At 41.0% G+C, this 22,250-nt stretch overlaps 1 protein-coding gene across 1 annotated transcript in view; it reads left to right on the top strand.

Annotated features, from left to right (window-relative positions):
• Positions 1-6,118: 6,118 nt before the first annotated feature.
• The window catches only part of cntfr (ciliary neurotrophic factor receptor), a 291,539-nt gene continuing 275,407 nt past the window's right edge, over positions 6,119-22,250 (top strand). The window contains exon 1 of the mRNA XM_088319978.1: positions 6,119-6,277. The gene's annotated coding sequence lies outside the window, so the exon portion shown is untranslated. The remainder of the gene's footprint in view (positions 6,278-22,250) is intronic.

The following is a 22,250-nucleotide window of genomic DNA, read 5'->3' as shown; positions in this document are numbered from 1 at the left end:
GATGACCAGGGTGAATTACATTTAGCGTTACAGTACACAAACATGGTAAACACTAGGTAAGATGTTGAAAATGTGTCCGGAAAGTGCATGACAGCAACGACGCCCCCAGCCTGTAAACTAGTCCAGAAAGTAAATGACGGCCACGACGCAGCTTCCCATCCCTGCCAGGCGAAAAAGTTTGAGCATATGACTCCTGTATTGGCCAACTTGCACTGGCTCCCAGTCCACTTAAGATGTGACTTTAAGGTTCTCTTATTAACATATAAATGTTTGCATGGACTTGCACCCTCTTATCTCTCTGATTTGATTTCCCCCTATGTTCCTGCACGGAGTCTACTTGTGACTCCGAGAGCCAAGAAGTCTGCAGTTCTTTTACCCTGACTCTCACCTGTCTTATTTTTTCTCCCGTTTGTCCCCGGCTACGACCGATTTTGAACCCGACCACGTCTGCTCTCCCATCCCTACTTACAACCCGTCATTCCTAAGACTTAAAAAGTGGTCGGCGGCGCCCTCTGTTGGCTGCGGCTGCATCGGCTCGCTACAACGGGTCAGGTGCAATCGACATTTCGTTCTGTGTACATTGTTACACAGAATGACAATACAAGGAAATTATTATTATTATTATTATTATGTTTGATCCCAACCACGTCTGCTTTCGAGTCCCGGCTTACGACTCCTTTCCGACCCCGACCACGCCTTGCGCTCCTAATCCCAGCTACCGACCCGTTTTTCTGTCCCTGACACCGCCCTCGCTCGCTATGGAAGATCCACTTCCGTGTTCGGATCACAATCCGAGTACAAGACCTGCTTCCCGTGTCCAGCGAACACTGGATCTTGATTCCTTCAATAAAACTAGTGGTAAACGCTCCGCAGTTGGGTCCTGTTTCTGGTCCTGACATGTTGCTCTATATAGTAAGTATTTCCTTCCAGGATAAAAAAATGATACCTAAACTATTCTCTTCAAAAAGACAATTTTGCTTATTTTAATTGCATTTTCTGATTTTACTGGCAAAAAATACCACAGTCAGAAAAAAGTCCCTCAAATTATGCAAAATTTCCAATATTTTTTTAAATACTTATTGTCATGGTTGCCATGGTGACCAATTGGCCTCGCCCGTGTGGCGCCAGCTGCGGCTCGTTGACAGATATGCTTCCCTTCTACTTAAGCTCAGTGCTCTGACTCTTCCATTGTCAGTCCGTCAACGAACCTCTGCCCCGCAAGATGTGTAATTTAACTCTGTCCGGTATCAATACCGTCTGTCTTGTCCTGTCTGGTATCTGGCTCCAGTCTCCAGTATCTGGGATCAATCCCATCTGTCTCGTCCTGTCTGATATCTGACTTCAGTCTCCAGTGTCTGATATCAATCCCGTCTGTCCTGTCTGGTATCCATCCCGTCTCGCCGTCATCTTCTCGTGTATCTGGTATCGATCCTGTTCGTCTCGTCCTGTCCGATATCTTGCGCTAGTATCTGGTATCAATCCCGTCTGTCTCGTCCTGTCTGATATCTGACTCCAGACTCCAGTATCCGGTATCAATCCTGTCTGTTTCGTCCTGTCTGATATCTGACTCCAGTCTCTGGTATCAATCCTGTCCGTCCTGTCCGGTATCGATCCCGTCTCTCCGGTATCTGCTCGTGCATCTAGTATTGATCCTGTTTGTCCTGTCCTGTATCGATCCTGGCCATCCGATATCTGCTCGTGTATCCGGTATCGATCCCATCTGTCTCGTCCTGTCTGATATCTGACTCCAGTCTCCAGTATCTGGGATCAATCCCATCTGTCTCGTCCTGTCTGATATCTGACTTCAGTCTCCAGTATCTGATATCAATCCCGTCTGTCCTGTCTGGTATCCATCCCGTCTCGCCGTCATCTTCTCGTGTATCTGGTATCGATCGTGTCTGTCTCGTCCTGTCTGATATCTTGCGACAATCTCCAGTCTCCAGTATCGATCCCATCTGTCTCATTCTGTCTGATATCTGACTCCAGTATCCGGTATCAATCCTGTCTGTTTTGTCCTGTCTGATATCTGAGTCCAGTTTCTGGTATAAATCCTGTGTGTCCTGTCCGGTATCGATCCTGTCCGTCCGATATCTGCTCCTGTATCCGGTATCGATCCCATCTGTCTCGTCCTGTCTGATATCTGACTCCAGTCTCCCATATCTGGTATCGATATTGTCTGTCCTGTTTGGTATCGATCCCGTCTGTCCGGTACCTGCTCGTGTATCTGGTATCAATCCTGTCTGTCCCGTCCTATCTGGTATCTGCTTGTGTATCTGGTATCCATCCCGTCTCGCCGGCATCTTCTCGTGTATCTGGTATCGATCCTGTCTGTTTCGTCCTGTCTGATATCTGACTCCAGTCTCTGGTATCAATCCTGTCTGTCCTGTCGGGTATCAATCCCATCTCTCCGGTATCTGCTCGTGCATCTAGTATTGATCCTGTTTGTCCTGTCCTGTATCAATCCTGGCCGTCCGAAATCTGCTCGTGTATCCGGTATCGATCCCATCTGTCTCGTCCTGTCTGACTCCAGTCTCCCGTATCCATTCTGTCTGTCCTGTTTGGTATCGATGCCGTCTGTTCGGTACCTGCTCGTGTATCCGGTATCAATCCTGTCTGTCCCTTCCTATCCGGTTCCTGCTTGTGTATCTGGTATCGATCTCGTCAGCCTCTGGCTTTCTGTCTGGCGTTTGTGTTAACGCGCATGACTGCCCCACCCCCGTAAATAAAGCTCGTGTGAAAACGTTACGCATCTGGGTCCTCCTCCTGATCTGGACATATTTTAATTGCATTTTCTGATTTTACCAGCAAAAAAAATACCCTCAAAATATGCAAAATTTCCAGTATTTTTTCTTTAGTAGGGCGCTCATACTTACTGACACAGTAAGTATAAATCTATCAGTTGATATCATTTATCAGTATCGGATTTTATTGGATATCGGTCGGAAAAAACAGTCACTGTACATCCGTACCAAACATATACTTTCCTCCTCCTGGCCGAAACCCCTCCTACGTATTATATTTCCCGTCAAGGTACGCTACCTGTGCGGCAGCTTTTATTTTGAAGGTCATCTTTAAAAGGTTTCCACGACTGGAAAAGGTCAAAATTTCCAGGTGACAGCCACCGCTGGGTAAAGACTCACAAACGCAGTGGAAAACTTCCATTAAGGGGAATTTCTTCTTCTACTAATAATAAAAACAGCTTGATTGGGTTATAAAATGGTTGAAGAGAATACTACCGTATTTTTCAAACTATGAGGTGCGGCGAAAAACCCCAAAATGAAATTTTAGGCGAAATTCAAGTGTGACTTATAATCCAGTGCGGATAAAATCGGATATTTCAAAAGTATTTATTTGTATGCAATACTACACATGTTTTTTTTAGTGTACTACCTTATTTCACTGACCAAAATGGTAAAACTGTCAGGACCAGAACAGAGACAGGACCCACTCGCGTAAAATTACTTAGTTTTATTGGGAAGAAGGAAAAGAATCGCACGGTGATCGTTGGTCACGGGGAGCAGGTTGCTCAGACGCGGAGGTGGCTCTTCCGTGGCGAGCGATGGCGGTGTCGGGAACGGAAAAAAACGGGTAAGTAGCCGGGACAGGAGAGCAAAAGCGTGGTCGGTGTCGGAAACAAGTCGAAAGCCAGGAGAGGAGAGTCGACGTGGTCGAGATAAACAGGAGGAGGACAACCAAGAGCAAAAAACAGGACAGGTGAAAAAGGGCTTGCCGTGTAAAAAGAGATTCGCAGACGGACCGACAAAAGGAGACTGACAGGACCGAGTTTAAATACTGACAGGGAGCCAATCCGTCAACACGATGCGGCTGGTGCCACACGGGAGGGGCCTGTTGGGCGCCATGGCAACCGTGACACCGCCTTACAATGTTTTCACTTTACATTATGGGATAAGATGTTTTTGGGGCCCCTCGTTTTCCCCACAATATCAAAACAGGTCAGTAGCCGGGACAGAAGAGCAAAAACGTGGTCAAAATCAGCAATGAGTCGAAAGCCAGGAGAGGAGAGTAGATGTGGTCAAGATCAAAATACGGTTTGAAGCCGGGAAACAGACGGGAGCCGAAACAGGAGTGAGTCAGCGCCGAAAAAAGCTTGCCTCGAGTACACTGAGGTTCGCAGACGGACTGACAACAGGTGACGGATAGACGAGGGATTAAATAGCGACCGGGAGCCAATCGGAGTGCGAGGCAATTGGCGCCAAAGGAGCGGGCACAGGTGAAGCATATCGGTAATCATGACAAAAACATTGTATGAAACGGGAATCGAACCCCGGTTGTGGCAGCGAGACCCGCTGAAACCTAAGCACCAGAGCACCACTGTGATAATATATGAAAAGGCATTGGCTTTGATCTCTGAATGCAGAAATCAACCCCGAGTACGATTCGTCGTCCCTCGTCCGGCTTTTTTTGCATTTATTTCTTTTTTTACTCAATAAGAACCAATACCTAAAATACGATTACTGATATCAAGCACCTGACTCTGATTGGCTCCCTGTCCTTATTTAAACCCACTCCTTTCTGTCTCCTGTTGTCAGTCCGTCTGCGAACATTAGTGTACTGTAGGCAAGCCTTTTTCGACCCTGGCTCCCACCTGTTTTTGCTCCCGTCTGTTCCCCGGCTTCGACACGTTTTTTTTGACCCTACCCACGTCTACTCTCCTCTCCTGGCTTTCGACTCGTTGCTGATTTTGACCACGTTTTTGCTCTCCTGTCCCGGCTACTGACCTGTTTTCATATTGTGGGAAAATCAAGGGGCCCCAAAAACATCTTATCCCATAATGTAAAGTGAAAACATTGTAAGGCGGTGTCACGGTTGCCACGGCGCCCAATAGGCCCCGCCCGTGTGGCACCAGCCGCAGCTTGTTTCCGATCCCGAAAATGTTTTTGCTCTCCTGTCCCGGCTACTGGCCCGTTTTTCCGTTCCCGGCACGGAAGTCCCACTTCCGCGTTCAGAGCGACCTGCTTCCCGCATCCAGCGATCACTGGATCAGGGGTGCAACCCTTTCCTTTCTTCCAATAAAACTGAGAGAAACGTCACGCAAGTGGGTCCTGTCTCCGTTCTGGTCTTGACAATACGAGAAAATCTTTTTTTTTCCCTTTTGATTTTATTTTTTGTATATCGTGGATTGACAATATTTCTCTATAATGTTAGTTCTTTTAAGGTAGATTCAAGAAAATAAAAGATAATCTCTCAAATAAGATAATAATCTACTTCAAATTAAATAATTTGAGGGTAAATATTAATTTAAATGTATTTTTTATGCATTGAGTCACGTGGGAGTGTGAAGATTTAATTTGTAGTTTTTGTAGTTTTTTTCCTGGAATCAATAATAAAAAATACATGTGATGTATTTGTGTATTTGTGGGAGTATTTTGTATATTTTTCGTAAATTACTACTGTATCTGTGTATATTGCTGTATATTTCATTTTTTTTGTATATTTTGTCTTAATATATAATAATATTTTAAGCCATTATTGCATTATTTGAGTTATATTTTTCGGGTATATTTTGTTTATAATTATTTTTTTATACGTCTTATATTTGGATATATTTTCTATTTATGGTATTATATTTTTTGTATGTGATATTGTGTTTTATTTGTACTATATTTGAGTATATTTTCTATATTTGGTATTATATTTTTCATATAATGTATTGTGTTTTTATTTGTCCTAGATTTGTGCATATTCTCCATTTATGGTATATTTTTTTGTATATGATATTGTGTTTTATTTGTACTATATTTCTGAATATTTTCATAATTTGTACGTTTTTTAAATTCTATTATATTTGTGTTTATTTATTTGTTATTATATATTTTCATATTTTATACATCGTGGAGAGACAATATAATGTTATTTAATTTAAGCTTCTTTTTTAAAAAAGAAATAAGAAAGTAATAAACTTGAAATTAACTCATTTGACGGTAAATATTTGCGCTGCTCCCTGCAGTACCACAACGAATGGCCAGGGGGCGTACCACATACATAGCAATAGAGAGGGAAAATGCGTGTGTGGTCACGTGAGGAGGAAAGGGGGCGGGGTCTTCTCAGTCTTTTTAAAAGAGCCTTCGCTTGCTTGCAGTCAGAAGCGCGCACGGCACCGAGCGCGACGGACGCGCGCACGTACCTAGGCACGCACGCTCATCCACGCAGGCGCGCGCACGCACGGAACTTTCCCTTCTCGGACTGATAACGAGGACCGTAACAAAAACGGATAAGGAGTGAGACGGAAACGGGACGCTGGGAATCATCGGCACCGGTGAGGAACCCATTCGTTTGATTCATGACTCCAGCCGCTCGTCGTTAACGCGTTAATTAGCAGCGTGCGTTAGGAATGAAAGGAATGCCGGGCGGCGCGTGTCGTCAGGTTGTTTTCAGGTGTGAATCCGGACCTGTTCTGGAGGATGTGGGTCCAGGCTAGACACGGTCCTTGGGTTTTGTCCCGGAGGTCCAAAACGGGTTGAAAACAGGTTGAAAAGATGACGGGGTTGCAAAGTGAAAGTTGGGTGGGGGTGTTTTCGAAAGGACTTGTTTGGGGGTCGAAATGTGGAGTATTTTTCGACGCTATTTCTTCTTCGTTGGGTTATAAAAATGTTGTTTTTGGACTGAAAATTGTCCAGGTCGGAACCAGAATGAGCTTTAGCCCCAAAACCCTAAAAGGACACCAATTACCTATTTTTAATGGGTTGAAATAATCGCTTGTTCTGATTTGAATTTGCTCCACAGTAATTGGGCTACATGGAGACCGTTATTTTGGGTCTAAAACTAACTGAGCCCAGAACTTGTCGAATGAAAGCCACTAGTCTATCCAAGAGACGTCGTTGTTTGCTTGAAAAAGGGTATTTGTGGACTCAATTTAGACTATACATAACCCAATTTTAGACGTCTATTTTGGGTCTGAAACATGTCTAAAACGTACCAGCATCAGCTTCCGCCATAAATCCGAAAACTAAATGAAAGGAAGCCAGATTATGTATTTAAAATATGTCTTTATTTGATTCCCAAGAAGTCTGATGGACTCATTTTAGTCCACATAAAATGAACTATATGTGACCCAATTCCAGACGTCTGTTTTGGGTCTGAATCGGGTCTAAAACATACCAGCATCGGCTTTCGCCATAAATCCCAAAACTGAACGAAAAGAAGCCAGATTATCTATTTAAAATATGTCTTTATTTGATTCCCAAGAAGTCTTTTGGAATAATTTAATACACGTCAGATAAGCTATACAAAAACCCAATTCTAGATGTCTATTTTGGGTCTGAATCGTGCCTAAAACATATCAGCTTCGGCCATAAATCCCAAAACTGAATGAAAAGAAGTAGATTATCTATTTGAAATATTTCTTTATTCGATTCCCAAGAAGTCTTATGGCCTAAATTTTGTCCACAAAAGATGGACTATACATGACCCAATTTTAGACGTTTATTTTTGGGTCGGAATCGTGTCTAAAACATACCAGCTTCTGCCATAAATCCCAAAACTGAATGAAAATAAACCAGATTATCTATTTAAAATATGTCTTTATTCAGCCCCCAAGAAGTCTTTTGCACTAAATGTAGTCCACGTCAGATGAGCTATACTAAAACCCAATTCTAGATGTCTATTTTGGGTCTGAATCACATTTAAAGAGGACTACACTTGAGCATAAAATCTGAAAAGTTGTTAAAAGGACACCAATTACCTGTCCAAAAGACAACTTTCTGGTTTCAATTAAGTTTTTTTTTATGACTGAATTTTGCCCACATTTAATGGGTTATATATACAAGCTACATATAGACATTTGTTTTGGGTCTGAAACAGACCTGAATCAAATTGAGCCTAAAATCGGAAAACTTGTTAAATAAGAGCCACTGGTCTATCCAAGAGACATCTTTGTTTGCTTGAAAAAGGCTATTCATGGTCTGAATTTAGTCCACATAACATGGATTATGCATGACCCAATTTTAGACGTTTATATTGGGTCTGAATCATGTCTAAAACGGACCAGAATCAGCTTTACCCCAAAATCTAAAAAACTGGTTGAAAAGACACCTGTAATCTATCCAAAAGAAAAGTGTTTTGGGGATTTAATTTGGTCCACATAGGATTGGATAAACATAACCCAATTCTAGAGGGAGGTCTAAACCATAATTAAGGAGTGTCAGATTCTTCTTTAGCCCAAAATCCAAAAACTGGTTGAAAAGACTCCTGTAGTCAATCCAAAAGACATTTTAGTTCAGTTCCAAAGAAAAGTGTTTGGGGGATTTAATTTGGTCCACATAGGATTTGATAAACATAACCCAATTCTAGAGGTCTAAATCATAATTAAGGAGTGTCAGATTATTCTTTAGCCCAAAATCCCAAAACTGGTTGAAAAGACACTTGTAGTCTATCCAAAATACATCTTGGTTCAGTTCCAAAGAAAAGTGTTTTGGGGATTTAATTTGCTCCACATAGGATTGGCTAAACACAACCCAGTTCTAGAGGTCTATATGGGTCTAAAGCAGGTCAGAATCAGCTTTAGCCCAAAATCTAAAAACCTGTTGAATAAGAGCCACTGGTCTATCCAAGAGATATCTTTGTTTGCTTGAAAAATGATATAAATGGACTGAATTTAGTCCATGTAACATGGACTATGCATGACCCAGCTCTGGACGTCTATTTTAGGTCTGAATCATGTCTAAAATGGACCAGAATTGGCTTTAGCCCAAAATCTAAAAACTGGTTGAAAAGACACCTGTAGTCTATATCAGTTTCAAAGAAAAGTGTTTTGGGGATTCAATTTGGTCCACATAGGATTAGCTAAACACAACCCAATTCGAGAGGTCTATATGGGTCTAAATCACATCTGAAGAGGGACATATTCTGCTTTAGCCCAAAATCCCAAAACTGGTCTAAAAGACTCTTGTAGTCCATCCAAAAGACGTCTTTATTTGGTAGCAATCAAGTCTTTTTCTGACTGAAATTCTGTCCACATTGTTTAAGCTAAACTCTAGCTACAACTTTCCACTTGAGCCCAAAATCCGAAAACCGGTTGAAAGGCACCTGTAGTCTATCCAAAAACTGTCTTGGTTCAGTTCCAAAGGAAAGGTTTTTGGGTCTTGTGGTCTATATTGAACACTACCCCATTTGAGAGGTCTGTTTCTGGTCTAAATGATGTCCAAGACTGTCCATAAGAAGAACCACCATTGGTTTAGTGTCAGAAGGTTGGTTTTGAGGAGAACCAGTCCTAGTTTTTCATCCCATCCCAAAAACTGTTTGACTAAAACCTTGAAAAGACATCAGAGATGCTGAAGGTCTATAGATTTGGTTGAAAAGTGGAAGTTCTTACCTGGTGCTGAGAAGGTTGTGGAGAATCACAGGTCTGGACACTATTGTAAGTTGGGCAGAGGCTACACTCTCGCTTTTTATACTTTCCTGAGGTGTTCCGAAACTGTTCTTGATGTTTACAGTTGTTTCTCATCCTTGAGTCGATATCTAACTGACATTTTGACAGTCGGTCAATGTGCCGCTTGATGGACTGGTTGACATGAGGAGCTTTTGCAGTTAGGACAATAGGGATGGATTGAATAAGTCGATACATTTTATATTTATTTACATTTTTTTATATTTTTTTTCATGTACGATTGGCTTAACCAAAATCATCTCTCGAAATGTATCAGTGGTCACAATGCAGTCTAAAATAGATCAGAATCGGATTTACGCAACATTCGGACATCCGGGACGCAGACAGTTGGTTTGTTTTGGTTTTTGCCCCACCCAGCAAAAAAAAAAAAAAAAAAAGGTTGAAAGTGGTGGAAAAAACATTGAAAGGATGCCAAGGACCTAACCAAAAGATGAGTTTTTTTGGTTGAAAGCAATTACTTTCCATGTTGACTTTTTTGGGGGTTTAAATGTGAAAAAAAAAGTTAATCAAAAGACCCTTTTTGACTCAAGTTGGTCAAGTTAAATCTGCTAAACACTAAGTGTACGATTGGCTTAACAAAAATCATTTCTCGAAATCTATCAGTGGTCATAATTGAGTCTAAAATGAATCTGATTTACGCAACATTCGGACATCCGGTACGATAACTGTTGGTCTGTTGGGAATCTGTTTTGGTTTTTGTCCCAGCCAGCAAAAAAAAAAAAAAAAAAAAGAAAAAGGGTGAAAGTGGTGGAAAAAACATTGAAAGGATGCCAAGGGCTCAACCAAAAGATAAGTTCATTTGGTTGAAGGCAATTACTTTCCATGTTGACTTTTTTGGGGGTTTAAATGTGGAAAAAATAGGTAATTAAAAGACCCTTTTTGACTCAAGTTGGTCAAGTTAAATCTGCTAAACACTAAGCGTATGATTGGCTTAACAAAAATCATTTCTCGAAATCTATCAGTGGTCATAATCGAGTCTAAAATGAATCTGATTTACGCAACATTCTGATTGGTCCGAAGACAGTTCCTCTGTTGGGAATCTGTTTTGGTTTTTGTCCCACCCAGCAAAAAAAAAAAAAAAAGGTGAAAGTGGTGGAAAAAACATTGAAAGGATGACTCAAGTTAAATGCGCTAACCACTGAATCTAGACTTCTACCTTTTGGTCCAAAAATCGACATCTGAAAATAATTTTCCGTACCGCATCTAAAATTCGGCAATACCAAATAAAACAAAAAACATGTTCGGTCTTGATTTGCTCTACATTGGTCGAGCAAAACACAAACCAATTTGCAAGGTCTAACTGTGCTGTAAATCAGAGGTCCGGAACCTATGGCTCGCGGGCCATCCATGGCTCTTTTCGTGAGGTAGATAATATGCATATCCGTATGATTCAAGCACAGCTGATTATCGCACATGCCAAGCAGAGACAGTACTGACTGCGAAATGGTTCAGTCCATGAGCTATAAGACAGTTTTAACTACAGTTTTTAGGGTCGCACCAACACATTTTTGGGTTGTAGCGCGCTAAATAACCCATCATATGGAAGCTCATTGAACAATCTATGTTCATTGTTTAGACACTTTATAATGAAAAGCCACAGAACAAACTGTAACCCAAAACAAACGTTTTACCCAAAACTCTAGCAAAGCCCCTAGAGCAATTTGATTGATTGGGTGAGTTGTAGCAATGGGCGGAGCTATACACAGACATAAAAACAAAAAAAAGAAAAAGATAATCAAAAAAGAGAGAGGGATGGAAAGAAAGAAAATGAAATAAAGAAAATAGAGGGAGAGACAGGTAAAAAGAGATAGAGCCATACAGAGAGAGTGAAAGACAAAAAGGAGAGAGAAGGAAGAAAAAAGAGAAAGAGACATAAGTGAGAGGGAAAAAAAAGGAAAAGAGCAAGAGAAAAAAAAACAGTCTCTCTTTTGGCCACCGCTGTCTGCACTGAAGAAAAATACGATGGTATCCTTGTTTGCAGTATTTTGTGACATTTCTACAAGCGAACTTTGCTTGCACCTTGTTTTGAAAGCATGATTTAGGACACCATGAGCTTCAAGACTCTTAAGTCATTGCGGGAAGGAGCGGAATTTAAAGCGGCGTATTGATATTGACTTCATCATTATTATTATTATTATTTTATAGATTTTAATCAAATCATCACTCAGTGCAATCAAATTAGCTTTTGTCTAGAGACAGACCAGAACCTGATTTTCTCCAGAATCCAATGTGCAGTGTGCTAGGAGGTCGGTTCCAGGTTTTTCTACCACCCAGGGAAAACTGGTCCAGAAAGGACACCAACAGAGAAGGAGAGAAAGAGAGAAAGGGGAAAGAGAGAAGGGGGGAAGCAAGAGAGAGAGAAAAGAGAGTAAAGGAAAAAAAATGAAGGGAGAGCAAAAGAAAGAGAGAGACAAAAAGGAACAAAGAAAGAGAAAGAGACAGAGAGAGTGAAAGAGAGATAGAGTGAGAGAAAAATGGAGGAAGAGAGAAATAGTTTATAATGAAAAGCCACAGAACAAACTGTAGCTCAAAACAAACATTTTACCCAAAAGCTCTAGCAAAGCCCCAAGAGCCATTTGATTGGGTGAGCCGTAGCTATGGGCGGAGCTATACACAGATGTGAAGAAAAAAAAATAGGAAAATAGAGAGGGAAAGAGAGAAAGGGGAAAGACAGAAGGGGAAAAGCAAGAGAGAGAGAGAAAGAGAGTAAAGGAAAAAATGAAGAGAGCAAATCAAAGAGAAACAAAAAGGAACAAAGAAAGAGAAAAACAGACAGAGTGAAAGAGAGATAGAGAGAGTGAGAGAAAAATGGAGGAAGAGAAAGAGAGAAAAAGAGATTAGAGTTTATAATGAAAAGCCACAGAACTAACTGTAACCCAAAACAAACATTTTACCCAAAAGCTCTAGCAAAGCCCCTAGAGCAATCTGATTGGGTGAGCCGTAGCAAAGGGCGGAGCTATACACAGACATAATGAAAAATATGATCAAAAAGAGAGAGGGATTTCATTCTTTCTCTTTCTTTCCCCCTCTCTCACTTTTTCTGTTTTTATCACTTGTTTTTCGTGTCCTCTCTTTCTTTCTTTCTCTTCTTTCTCTTCTCTTCTCTTCTTTTCTCATCTTTCTCTTCTTTCTTTCTTTCTCTTTCTTTCTCTTCTTTCTCTTTCTTTCTTTCTCTTTCTTTTTCTTTTTCTTTCTTTCTTTCTTTCTCATTCTTTCTTTCTCTTTCTCTTTCTCTTTCTTTCTCTTTCTCTTTCTTTCTCTTTCTCTTTTTCTTTCTTTCTTTCTCTTCTTTCTTTCTTTCTTTTTCTTTCTTTCTTTCTCTTTCTTTCTTTCTTTCTCTTTCTTTCTTTTTTTCTTTCTTTTTTTCTTTCTTTTTCTTTCTTTCTTTCTTTTTCTTTCTTTCTATCTTCTCCTTTTTCTTCTTTTTCTTTCTTTCTTTCTTTTTCTTTCTTTCTATCTTCTTCTTTTTCTTCTTTTTCTTCTTTTTCTTTTTCTTTCTATATTTCTCTTTCTTTCTATCTTTCTCTTTCTCTTTCTCTTTCTCTTTCTCTTTCTCTTCTTTCTTTTTCTTTTTCTTTTTTTTCTTTCTCTTCTTTCTTTCTTTCTTTCTCTTTGTTTTCTTTCTTTCTTTTTCTTCTTTTTCTTTCTTTCTTTCTCTTTCTTTCTATATTTCTCTTTCTTTCTCTTTCTTTTTCTTTTTCTTTTTCTTCTTTCTCTCTCTTTCTTTTCTTTCTTTCTCTCTAATCTACTAAACCGGCCCCCGAGAGAATGTTTGTTCTACGATGTGGCCCCTTAAATGAGTTTGACACCCCCTGCCCTAGTGGAACAATCCAATTCTGGACAAATTGTAATAAACTCCATTTTGCTCAAACTAATCATGATACGATTGGTTTGGTCCCCCTAGTGCACAGGTGCGAAAGAGTCGGCCCGAGGGCCGGATCAGGCCCGCTAGGGGATTGGATCCGGCCCGCGAGAACACGCTCAGAGAAGCGCAAGAGAAAAAGAGAGTTGTAGGTTGAAATAGGTCCACAAAGCCAGGTGCCTCTCACAAACGCTGCTCTTGTATTTCTCTCTCTTCCTCCATTTTTCTCTCACTCTTTCTATCTCTCTCTCTTTTACTCTCTCTCTTTCTCTTTCTTTGTTCCTTTTTGTCTCTTTCTCTCTGTCTTTTTACCTTATTTTGCTCTCTCTTCATTTTTTCCTTTACTCTCTTTCTCTATTTCTTGCTTTCCCCTTCTGTCTTTCCACTTTCTCTTTCTCCCCTCTCTTCTCTCCTCTTTTTCTCTCTTTCTATTTCTCTTTGGACTTCATTCTTTCTCTTTCTTTCCCCCTCTCTCACTATTTCTGTTTTTATCTCTTGTTTCTCACGCTCTTTTACTCTGTCTCTTTTTCTCTTTCTCTCTGTCTTTTTACCTTCTTTTGCTCTCTCTTCATTTATTACTTTTCTCTTCCTCACTCTTGCTTTCCCCTTTATCTCTTTCTACTATCTTCTTTCCTCTCTTGTTCTTTCTATTTCTCTTTGGATCTCATTCTTTCTCTTTCTTACCCCCTCTCTCACTATTTCTGTTTTTCTGTTCCTCACGCTCTTTCACTCTCTGTCTCCATTTTTGTTCCTTTTTGTCTCTTTCTCTGTCTTTTTACCTTCTTTTGCTCTCTCTTCATTTTTTCCTTTACTCTCTTTCTCTCTCTCTTGCTTTCCCCTTCTGTCTTTCCCCTTTCTCTCTTTCTCACCTTCTCTCCTCTTTTTCTCTTTGGATTTCATTCTTTCTCTTTCTTTCCCCCTCTCTCACAATTTCTGTTTTTTTCTCTTGTTTCTCACGCTCTTTCACTCTCTGTCTCTTTTTCTCTTTCTTTGTTCCTTTTTTTCTCTTTCCTCTCTCTTTTTACCTTCTTTTGCTCTCTCTTCATTTTTTCCTTTACTCTTTCTCTCTCTATTGCTTTCCCCTCCTATCTTTCTCCCCTCTCTTCTCTCCTCTTTTTCTCTTTCTATTTCTCTTTAGATTTCATTCTTTCTCTTTATTTCCCCTCTCTCACAATTTCTGTTTTTATCTCTTGTTTCTCACGCTCTTTCACTCTTTCTCTTTTTCTCTTTCTGAAAAGTGAAAATCCGCAAAGTAGTGACGCCCCTTCTTCTTTTTTTCTTTTTTTTTCTTTTTTTTTAAAATTTTATTTTATTATTATTATTTTTTAGACCTGCGAAGCTCCGAACCCGCAAACGTGGAACCGCGAAGTAGCGAGGTCCCACTGTAGGTGTGTTTTCTGCGCAGATATCCAACCACACAATCAAATACTCCGGGTTCTTGGCTGGCGTTTACGGTTTGTTCTGTGGGTTTTCATCATAAAAAGTGAACTTGGATTGTTTCCATATAAAGACAGCCAACAGGGGGTCTTTTGGTGTATCGCTGATACGTGTAAACTGTTGATAAAACCTTATACCTCAGTCATGGCGGTTAATGGGGGATCGAACACCCTGGAAAACATAAAAATCTTTGTGTATTACTCTAAAACCAACCCTAAGTTTTTTCTCAACAAATAAAAGTATTGTACTTAAAACCTTTAACTTCTGTTCAATGATTTTAAAAATCTTTATCCTCTTTTACTGCACAACTTTATGAATTAAGGACTCAATCCACTTTACATGACTTTGGCGCCAACATGTGGACGGTATGGGAAACTGCATTTACATTCCAGTTGAGTCCTACAGAAACCATATCGTGTTTTTTTTTTATTTTCAAATATTTTTTTTTAGAAAGACCCATGTGGAGCTACTCAACAGATGTAGAAGGTGGAGAGGTCCAGGTTTGTTGGCGGTTGAAAGCGTCTTCCTCTGTTTAGCCAATCAGAATTCAGAACAAAAATGTCAGAAATTCCTCCGGTGTTGCATGGACGAAGTGAGAGGATTTACTGGGGAAAGTGGGAAGAAGAGGCGGGGGGGGTCTTTGAAAAGGCTGACACTAGCAAGGACAATTAGCCCGGGGAGTTTGTCCCGGGGTTCTATTCTGAGAGGGGGTGCCCCACCCCCCCCTCCCTCCTAGGGTTTGGGGTCACGGGATGCATTGAGCCCCCACAGGCATGGGAGCCATTATTAGGGGCTGATTGATTAGCGCTCGGCGGAAATCCTTTTTCTTTTCTCGAAGAAGACCGGCGCTTTTTTTTTTCTCTCACTTTTTTCTCTTTTTCGTCTCTTTCTCTCCTTTTTCTCTTCTATCTCTTTTTTTGTCTTTCACTCTCTATGGCTCCAAAGTTCTCCATTTCTTTCTATTTCCTTTCTTTCCTTTGTCTTTTCTCTCTTTCACTCTTTCCATCCCTCTCTCTTTTTCATGATATTTTCTTTTTCATGTCAGTCTGTTTCGCTCTTATTTTCTTGTTTTTTTTCTCTTGCTCTTTTCCTCTTTTTTCCTCTCACTTTTTTCTCTCTTGTCTTTTTTCTCCTTTCTCTATGGCTCCATAGCTCTTGTTTTTTTCTCTTTTTTGCTGTCTCTCTCTATTTCTTTCTATTTCCTTTCTTTCCTTTGTCTTTTCTCTCTTTCACTCTCTTTCCATCCCTGTCTTTTTCATTATCTTTTCTTTCTTTTGGTTTTTATGTCGGTCTGTTTTGCTCTTATTTTCTCGTTTTTTATCTCTTGCTCTTTTCCTCTTTTTTCCTCTCACTTTTTTCTCTCTTGTCTTTTTTCTCTTCTTTCTCTATGGCTCCATAGCTCTCGTTTTTTCTCTTTTTTGCTGTCTCTTTCTCTTTCTCTATTTCTTTCGATTTCCTTTCTTTCTTTTCTTTTTTGTGTCAGTCTGTTTCGGTCTTTTTTCCTCTCACTTTTCTCTCTCTTGTCTTTTTCTCTTTCTCTCTATGGCTCCATATCTCTTTTTTTTCTCTTTTTTGCTGTCTATCTCTCTCTCTCTCTCTCTTTCCCCTTTTCCATCCCTTTCACTTTTTCATTATCTTTTTCTTTTCTGTTTCGCTCTTATTTGCTCTCGGTTTTTCTTTCTCACTATTTTCCTCTTTTTTCCTTTTCTCTGTTTTCTCTTTTTTTCCCTCCTTCTCTCTCCTTTTTTGTCTTTTTCTCGCTCTCTATGGATTTATCGCTCTCTCTGTTTTGTCGGTCCCTCTCTATTTCTCTTTCTTTTTCCTTTCTTTCCTATTTCTTTTCTCTCTTTCCCTCTCTCTTTTTCATAATCTTTTCTTTCTTTTCTTTTTTCTGTCTGTCTCTCTTGCTCTTATGATCTTTTTTTCTCTCTTGCTCTCTATCTAGACATTTCTCTATCTAGACATCTATCTCTAACTAGACATCTATTTAGACACGTAGACATCCATTTCTATCTAGACATCTATCTCTAACTAGACATCTATTTAGACATCTATCTATTTAGACACCTAGACATCCATTTCCATCTAGACATCTATCTCGACCTAGACATCTATCTAGACATTTCTCTATCTAGACATCTATCTCTATTTAGACATCTATCTATTTAGACACCTAGACATCCATTTCTATCTAGACATCTATCTCTACCTAGACATCTATCTCTATCTAGACATCTATCTCTATCTATCTCTACCTAGACATCTATCTCTATCTAGCGATCTAGACATCTATCTCTATCTCCATCTAGACATCTATCTCTACCTAGACATCTATTTCTAGCGATCTAGACATCTATCTCTATCTAGACATCTAGACATATCTCTATCTAGACATCTATCTCTAACTAGACATCTATCTATTTAGACACCTAGACATCCATTTCTATCTAGACATCTATCTCTATCCAGACATCTATCTCTACCTAGACATCTATCTCTATTTTGCGATCTAGACATCTATCTCTATCTAGACATCTATCTCTATCTAGACATTTATCTCCATCTAGACTTGTATCTCTATCTAGACAATTATCTATCTCTATCTAGACATCCATCTGTATCTAGACATCTCTCTATCTAGACATCTATTTATCTCCATCTAAACAACTCTCTCTATCAAGACATCTATCTATGTCTATCTAACTTGTCCTTGGTTTTCAATTGTGAACAGTGATCGATTTCCACAAATGCACACATATAAAACTTATTTATTTTAAGCGCAACCCATCTTTAATACTATGTTCTAGGGCCAAAACCAAATTGCGATTTTTCAGACCAGTGTTGCAATTAGAATATAATTTTCGATTTTAAAAGTCTATTTATTGTGAGTACTTAACTTAATTTTATTTGTCTTCAAATATTATGACTTTTTCTAGATTGGTCAAAACAAAATAAAATATTGTTTTATTCATATTTCCTTGTAAGCTGTATAAAAAAGTGAAAAAATGGTGCTTGAAATGAAGTCAAAACTAGGGTTTATTATTTTGACATATTTCAAACTTGAAAAACGGCTCCCTCTGGTGGTGAGCTACGTTATGGTCACACGAGGCTCAAACCGCAGTGTCTTGCGATGACACTGCGATTTTGATTCAATATCAGTTATTCGTGCTGCTGTACTATGTGCTTTATAGTCCCTATTTATATAACAAAAGACACATTTTTATAAGCCACTGCATCTTTTACAGTGCGGAATATAGGGTATATAAGCCGCACCTGACTATAAGCCGCATGTGCTTGTTTTGACACATGCAATATTTACGAATAATAACAGTACGCAGAGGGCAGCACGGCGGCGCAGTGGTTAGCGCGTGTGCGGCACAGTTCTGAGGTCGTGGGAACCTCCTGAGTGGGTTCAAATCCAGCTCCCGGCCTTACTGTGCGGAGTTTGTATGTTCTCCCCGTGCTTGCGTGGGTTTCCTCCGGGCACTCCGGTTTCCTCCCACGTTCCAAAAACATACATGTCAGGTGAATTGGCCGGTTCAAATTGTCCCTAGGTGTGACTGAGCGAGTGAGTTGTCTGTCCCCTGCGATTGGCTGGCAACCAGTCCAGGGTGTCCCCTGCCCGATGATTACTGAGGATAAGCGGTGCAGCTGATGTGATGAGATGAGAACAGTACGCAGAAAGAATTCTCAAAAGTGTACCAACAAACATACACGGCATTGAGACACAGTAGAAATACTGCAGCAGCACAAGTACTTTGTTATCGTGTATAATTGACTAGGGCTGCAACAACAAATCGATAATGTCTAATCACCTCATCGATTGGTCTCGTTGCGCCACTTATCGGCCGCTACGCACGTTAAATCGATGGAAATAAGTACGTCGGCTCCCTGTGAGGTTTTAGGGTTGTAGTACCACTTTGGTCCAGCAGAGGGCGCCTTGACAATTCTCATTAAAGTATCTTACTGTATATTCTTTTACATCAAAATTGGCATGAACCAATGAAAGTGCTGCAGACATGCAGAGTAAAAAAAATAGGAAAATAAATTAAGAAAATGGATTAAGAAAAAAAAACGATAATATAATCAAAGATGAACCCCCCAAAACAAAATTGATGACATCATTTTTAAAAGTCGGTTAACATTTTTGATATATATTGACGGATACAAATGTTGAAAAACATAATGATTTTTTTTTTTTTTTTTTTTTTTTTTTTTTGTCTGATAAGTATAAATGTAATACGATTCTCCATAAGGTGGTAGGCAGGGCCGTAGCCCCGCGAAATGCGTGGGGCATCAGGTGCCCAGGATGGCTCGAGAAGAAATCAGTGAAAAAAAAAGTGTAAAGTGTTAAAAGTTTTAATAATATAATAATGATATTGTTAAACATAAATAAAGCACATACCGTATTTTCCGCACTATAGGGCGCAGCGGGTTATAGGGCGCACCCCCAAAAAATAGTTTTTGGTCCTTTATCTTCCATACATAAGGCGCACCGGATTATAAGGCGCTACAATGGGAACGTGGACAAAACAGTCAGATGGTTCAGTCCAACTTATTACCCCCTTAACATTCCCAAAGCTTGCAAAGAAGCAAATGCGGTGTCCGTACGATGTCACTCAAATGCATTGTTTCAAATATCATTCGGAAGGTTAAAGTCTTGGGATTCAAGAAATGCCAACCATTCCTTAGTTTCTATTTTCTTTTTCGCTCCCAACTTTACTGTGCATACGACAATAAACACTTGGAATTGAGTTGAATTTAAAAAAAAGGCCCATCACAGAAACATCGATATCACTCTGAAACAAGATACTGGGAAAATATATAGCCGGAGTAGCTCACCGGAGTCGTCGTGTCCAATAATAATGTGCAACCATGGTCCTCTTATATCCGTGAGTGTAGTAAAATCCAGGAGAGTAAAATATTTACAAATACAGTACAGAATAGTAAAATACTGTTTTCTCTATGCCGTCAACCCAACATGCTATTCACATTCATCTTTTTCGGCCAATTGCAGGCTTGGTTTTGCCCCTTTAGCCTATGCTAGCCTGTAAATGATAAAAAGGATCCGCCCTCTTTACCTCCGAATAACTTTAGCCAATAGTGATGGATTCAACTGATGATTGACACATCTTTTTCGGCCAATTGCAGGCTTTGTTTTGCCCCTTAGCCTATACAAGCCTGTAAATGATAAAAAGGATCCGCCCCCTTTGTCTCCAAATAACTTTAGCCAATAGTGATCGATTCAAATGATGATTGACACATTGGTTAGCCAATGAAACGCCGGTAAATAAATCCCAGCATACACCGCGGACGACTTGGCGTTCGGGGGAAAATCGAGTCGGCGGCTGCTTTGCATTAGTTGCAAGACTTTGCGACTTAATGTTTATCCATATATAAGGCGCACTGTATTATAAGGCGCATGGTCAGCTTTTGAAAGAAATGAAGACTTTTAGGTGCGCCTTATAGTGCGGAAAATACGGTACATAAAGCAGCATAAACCAAAAAGGGCTGAATCCGGCCTATCTCCAGTCTCATGATGCACATATTTCAACCTGCAGCTTGTTTTTCTCTTGTGCTTCTCTGAGTGTTGTCTCGCGGGCCGGATTCAATCCCTTAGCCGACCTGATCTGGCCCGCAGGCCGCCTTTTTGACACCTGGGCTCTTAGATGTGGCTCAACATAAGGCGCGGGGTTGAAATTGGCTAGCAAAAGTTGCGGCTTTTACAGGGAAGTAAAAAAAAACGGCTGTGTTGAAAAGTTTCATTGGAAAAAGTTGTCTCCGTTCCCTTTGGCTGCTTTAATCTTGGCCCTCGCTCGCCGCCCCCGTCTCCTTGTGCCCTCGCCCGCCGCCCCCGCCCCCGCCCGAACTGTGAGTTTAGCGGCAGTGTTTAGACCGGCTCACGGCAGATCAAAGCGGGACTTGTCAGGGCCAGCTTAGGCCCGGCGTTCCTAATGGAGAAGCGTTTTCATGCCTTCCCAATGGTGGGAGGACCCTCCTAAATGGGGGAGGGAGAAAGTGACTGAGAGTTGCATGAATGGGGACGGGAGTGAAATGCTTAAACGGGGGTCGGGAACCAAAACATGGCTGTTTTCGTGAGCACGCCGGGCACGGGAGTCATTTATGGCTCTTTTTCGTGAGCACGCCGGGCTCGCGACCCAAATATGGGTCTTTTTCGTGAGCATGTTGGGCTCGCGAGCCAGTAATGGCTCTTTTTCGTGAGCACATTGGGCTCGTGACCCAAATATGGCTCTTTTTCATGAGCACGTTGGGCTCGCGAGCCATTTATGGCTCTTTTTCGTGAGCACGACGAGCCCACGACTCATTTATGGCTCTTTCTGGTGAGCACACCTGGCTCGTGGGCCAAACATGGCTCTTTTTCGTGAGCACGCCAGGCTCTCGACCCAAATATGGCTCTTTTCGTGAGCACGCCGGGCCCACAAGTCATTTATGGCTCTTTCTGGTGAGCACGCCGGGCTCGTAGGCCAAACATGGCTCTTTTTCCTGAGCACGCCGGGATCGCAGCCCAAATATGGCTCTTTTTCCTGAGCACGACAGGCTCGCGGTCCAAATATGGCTCTTTTAGTGAGCATGCCGGACTCGCGAGCCATTCATGGCTCTTTTTCCTGAGCACGACGGGCTCGTGAGCCTTTTATGGCTCTTTTTTGTGAGCACACCAGGCCCACGAGTCATTTATGGCTCTTTCTGGTGAGCACGCCGGACTCGCAACCCAAATATGGCTCTTTTTCCCGAGCACGACAGGGTCGCGGTCCAAATATGGCTCTTTTTGTGAGCATGCCGGACTCGCGGTCCAAATACGGCTCCTTTTCGTGAGCACGCCCGGCTCGCGAGCCATTTATGGATCTTTTTCGTGTGCAAGCCTGGCTCACGAGCCATTTATGGCTCTTTTTCGTGAGCAGGACGGGTTCGCAAGCAGAACATAGCTCTTCTTGTGAGCATGCCGGGCACGGGAGCCATTCATGGCTCTTTTTTCCTGAGCACGCCGGGCTCGCGAGCCACTCATGGCTCTTTTTTGTGAATATGCTGGGCCTGCGAGCCATTTATGGCTGTTTTTCGAGAGCACGCAGGGCTTGCGACCCAACAATGGCTCTTATTTGTGAGCACACCAGGCCCGTGAGCCATTTGTGGCTCTTTTTCCTGAGCACGCCGGGCTCGCGAGCCATTTATTCAGATTCAGATTCAGATTCAGATCTACTTTATTGTCATTCTAGTACACGTGTATACAGAACGAAATGTCGATACATCTGACCCACACAGTTTCCTCGAATGTACAGATATAAGTAAAAGTTGTATTGTATTATGGCTACGTATAGTATTTTACCATAGTGCCGATAGTGCAAGAGGAGTAGCTAACCAGATGTGCAAAATGGGCAGTCAGGTTAACAAGTCAGGTAAACAGTAACATTAACACTGTAACAATAACGCTGTAAGTACAATAGTGCAGAGAGCAAATGTGCAAGGAGTGGCAAGCTATAAAGAACTGCCAGTAGTGCAAAAAGTCAGATTAGCAGCCGTTAAGATTTA

The sequence above is a fragment of the Urocampus carinirostris genome, chromosome 16, assembly GCF_059441175.1.
Source record: "Urocampus carinirostris isolate Australia breed hairy pipefish chromosome 16, RoL_Ucar_1.0, whole genome shotgun sequence".
Lineage (NCBI taxonomy): Eukaryota > Metazoa > Chordata > Actinopteri > Syngnathiformes > Syngnathidae > Urocampus > Urocampus carinirostris.
This window is presented reverse-complemented; position numbering and strand designations above follow the sequence as displayed.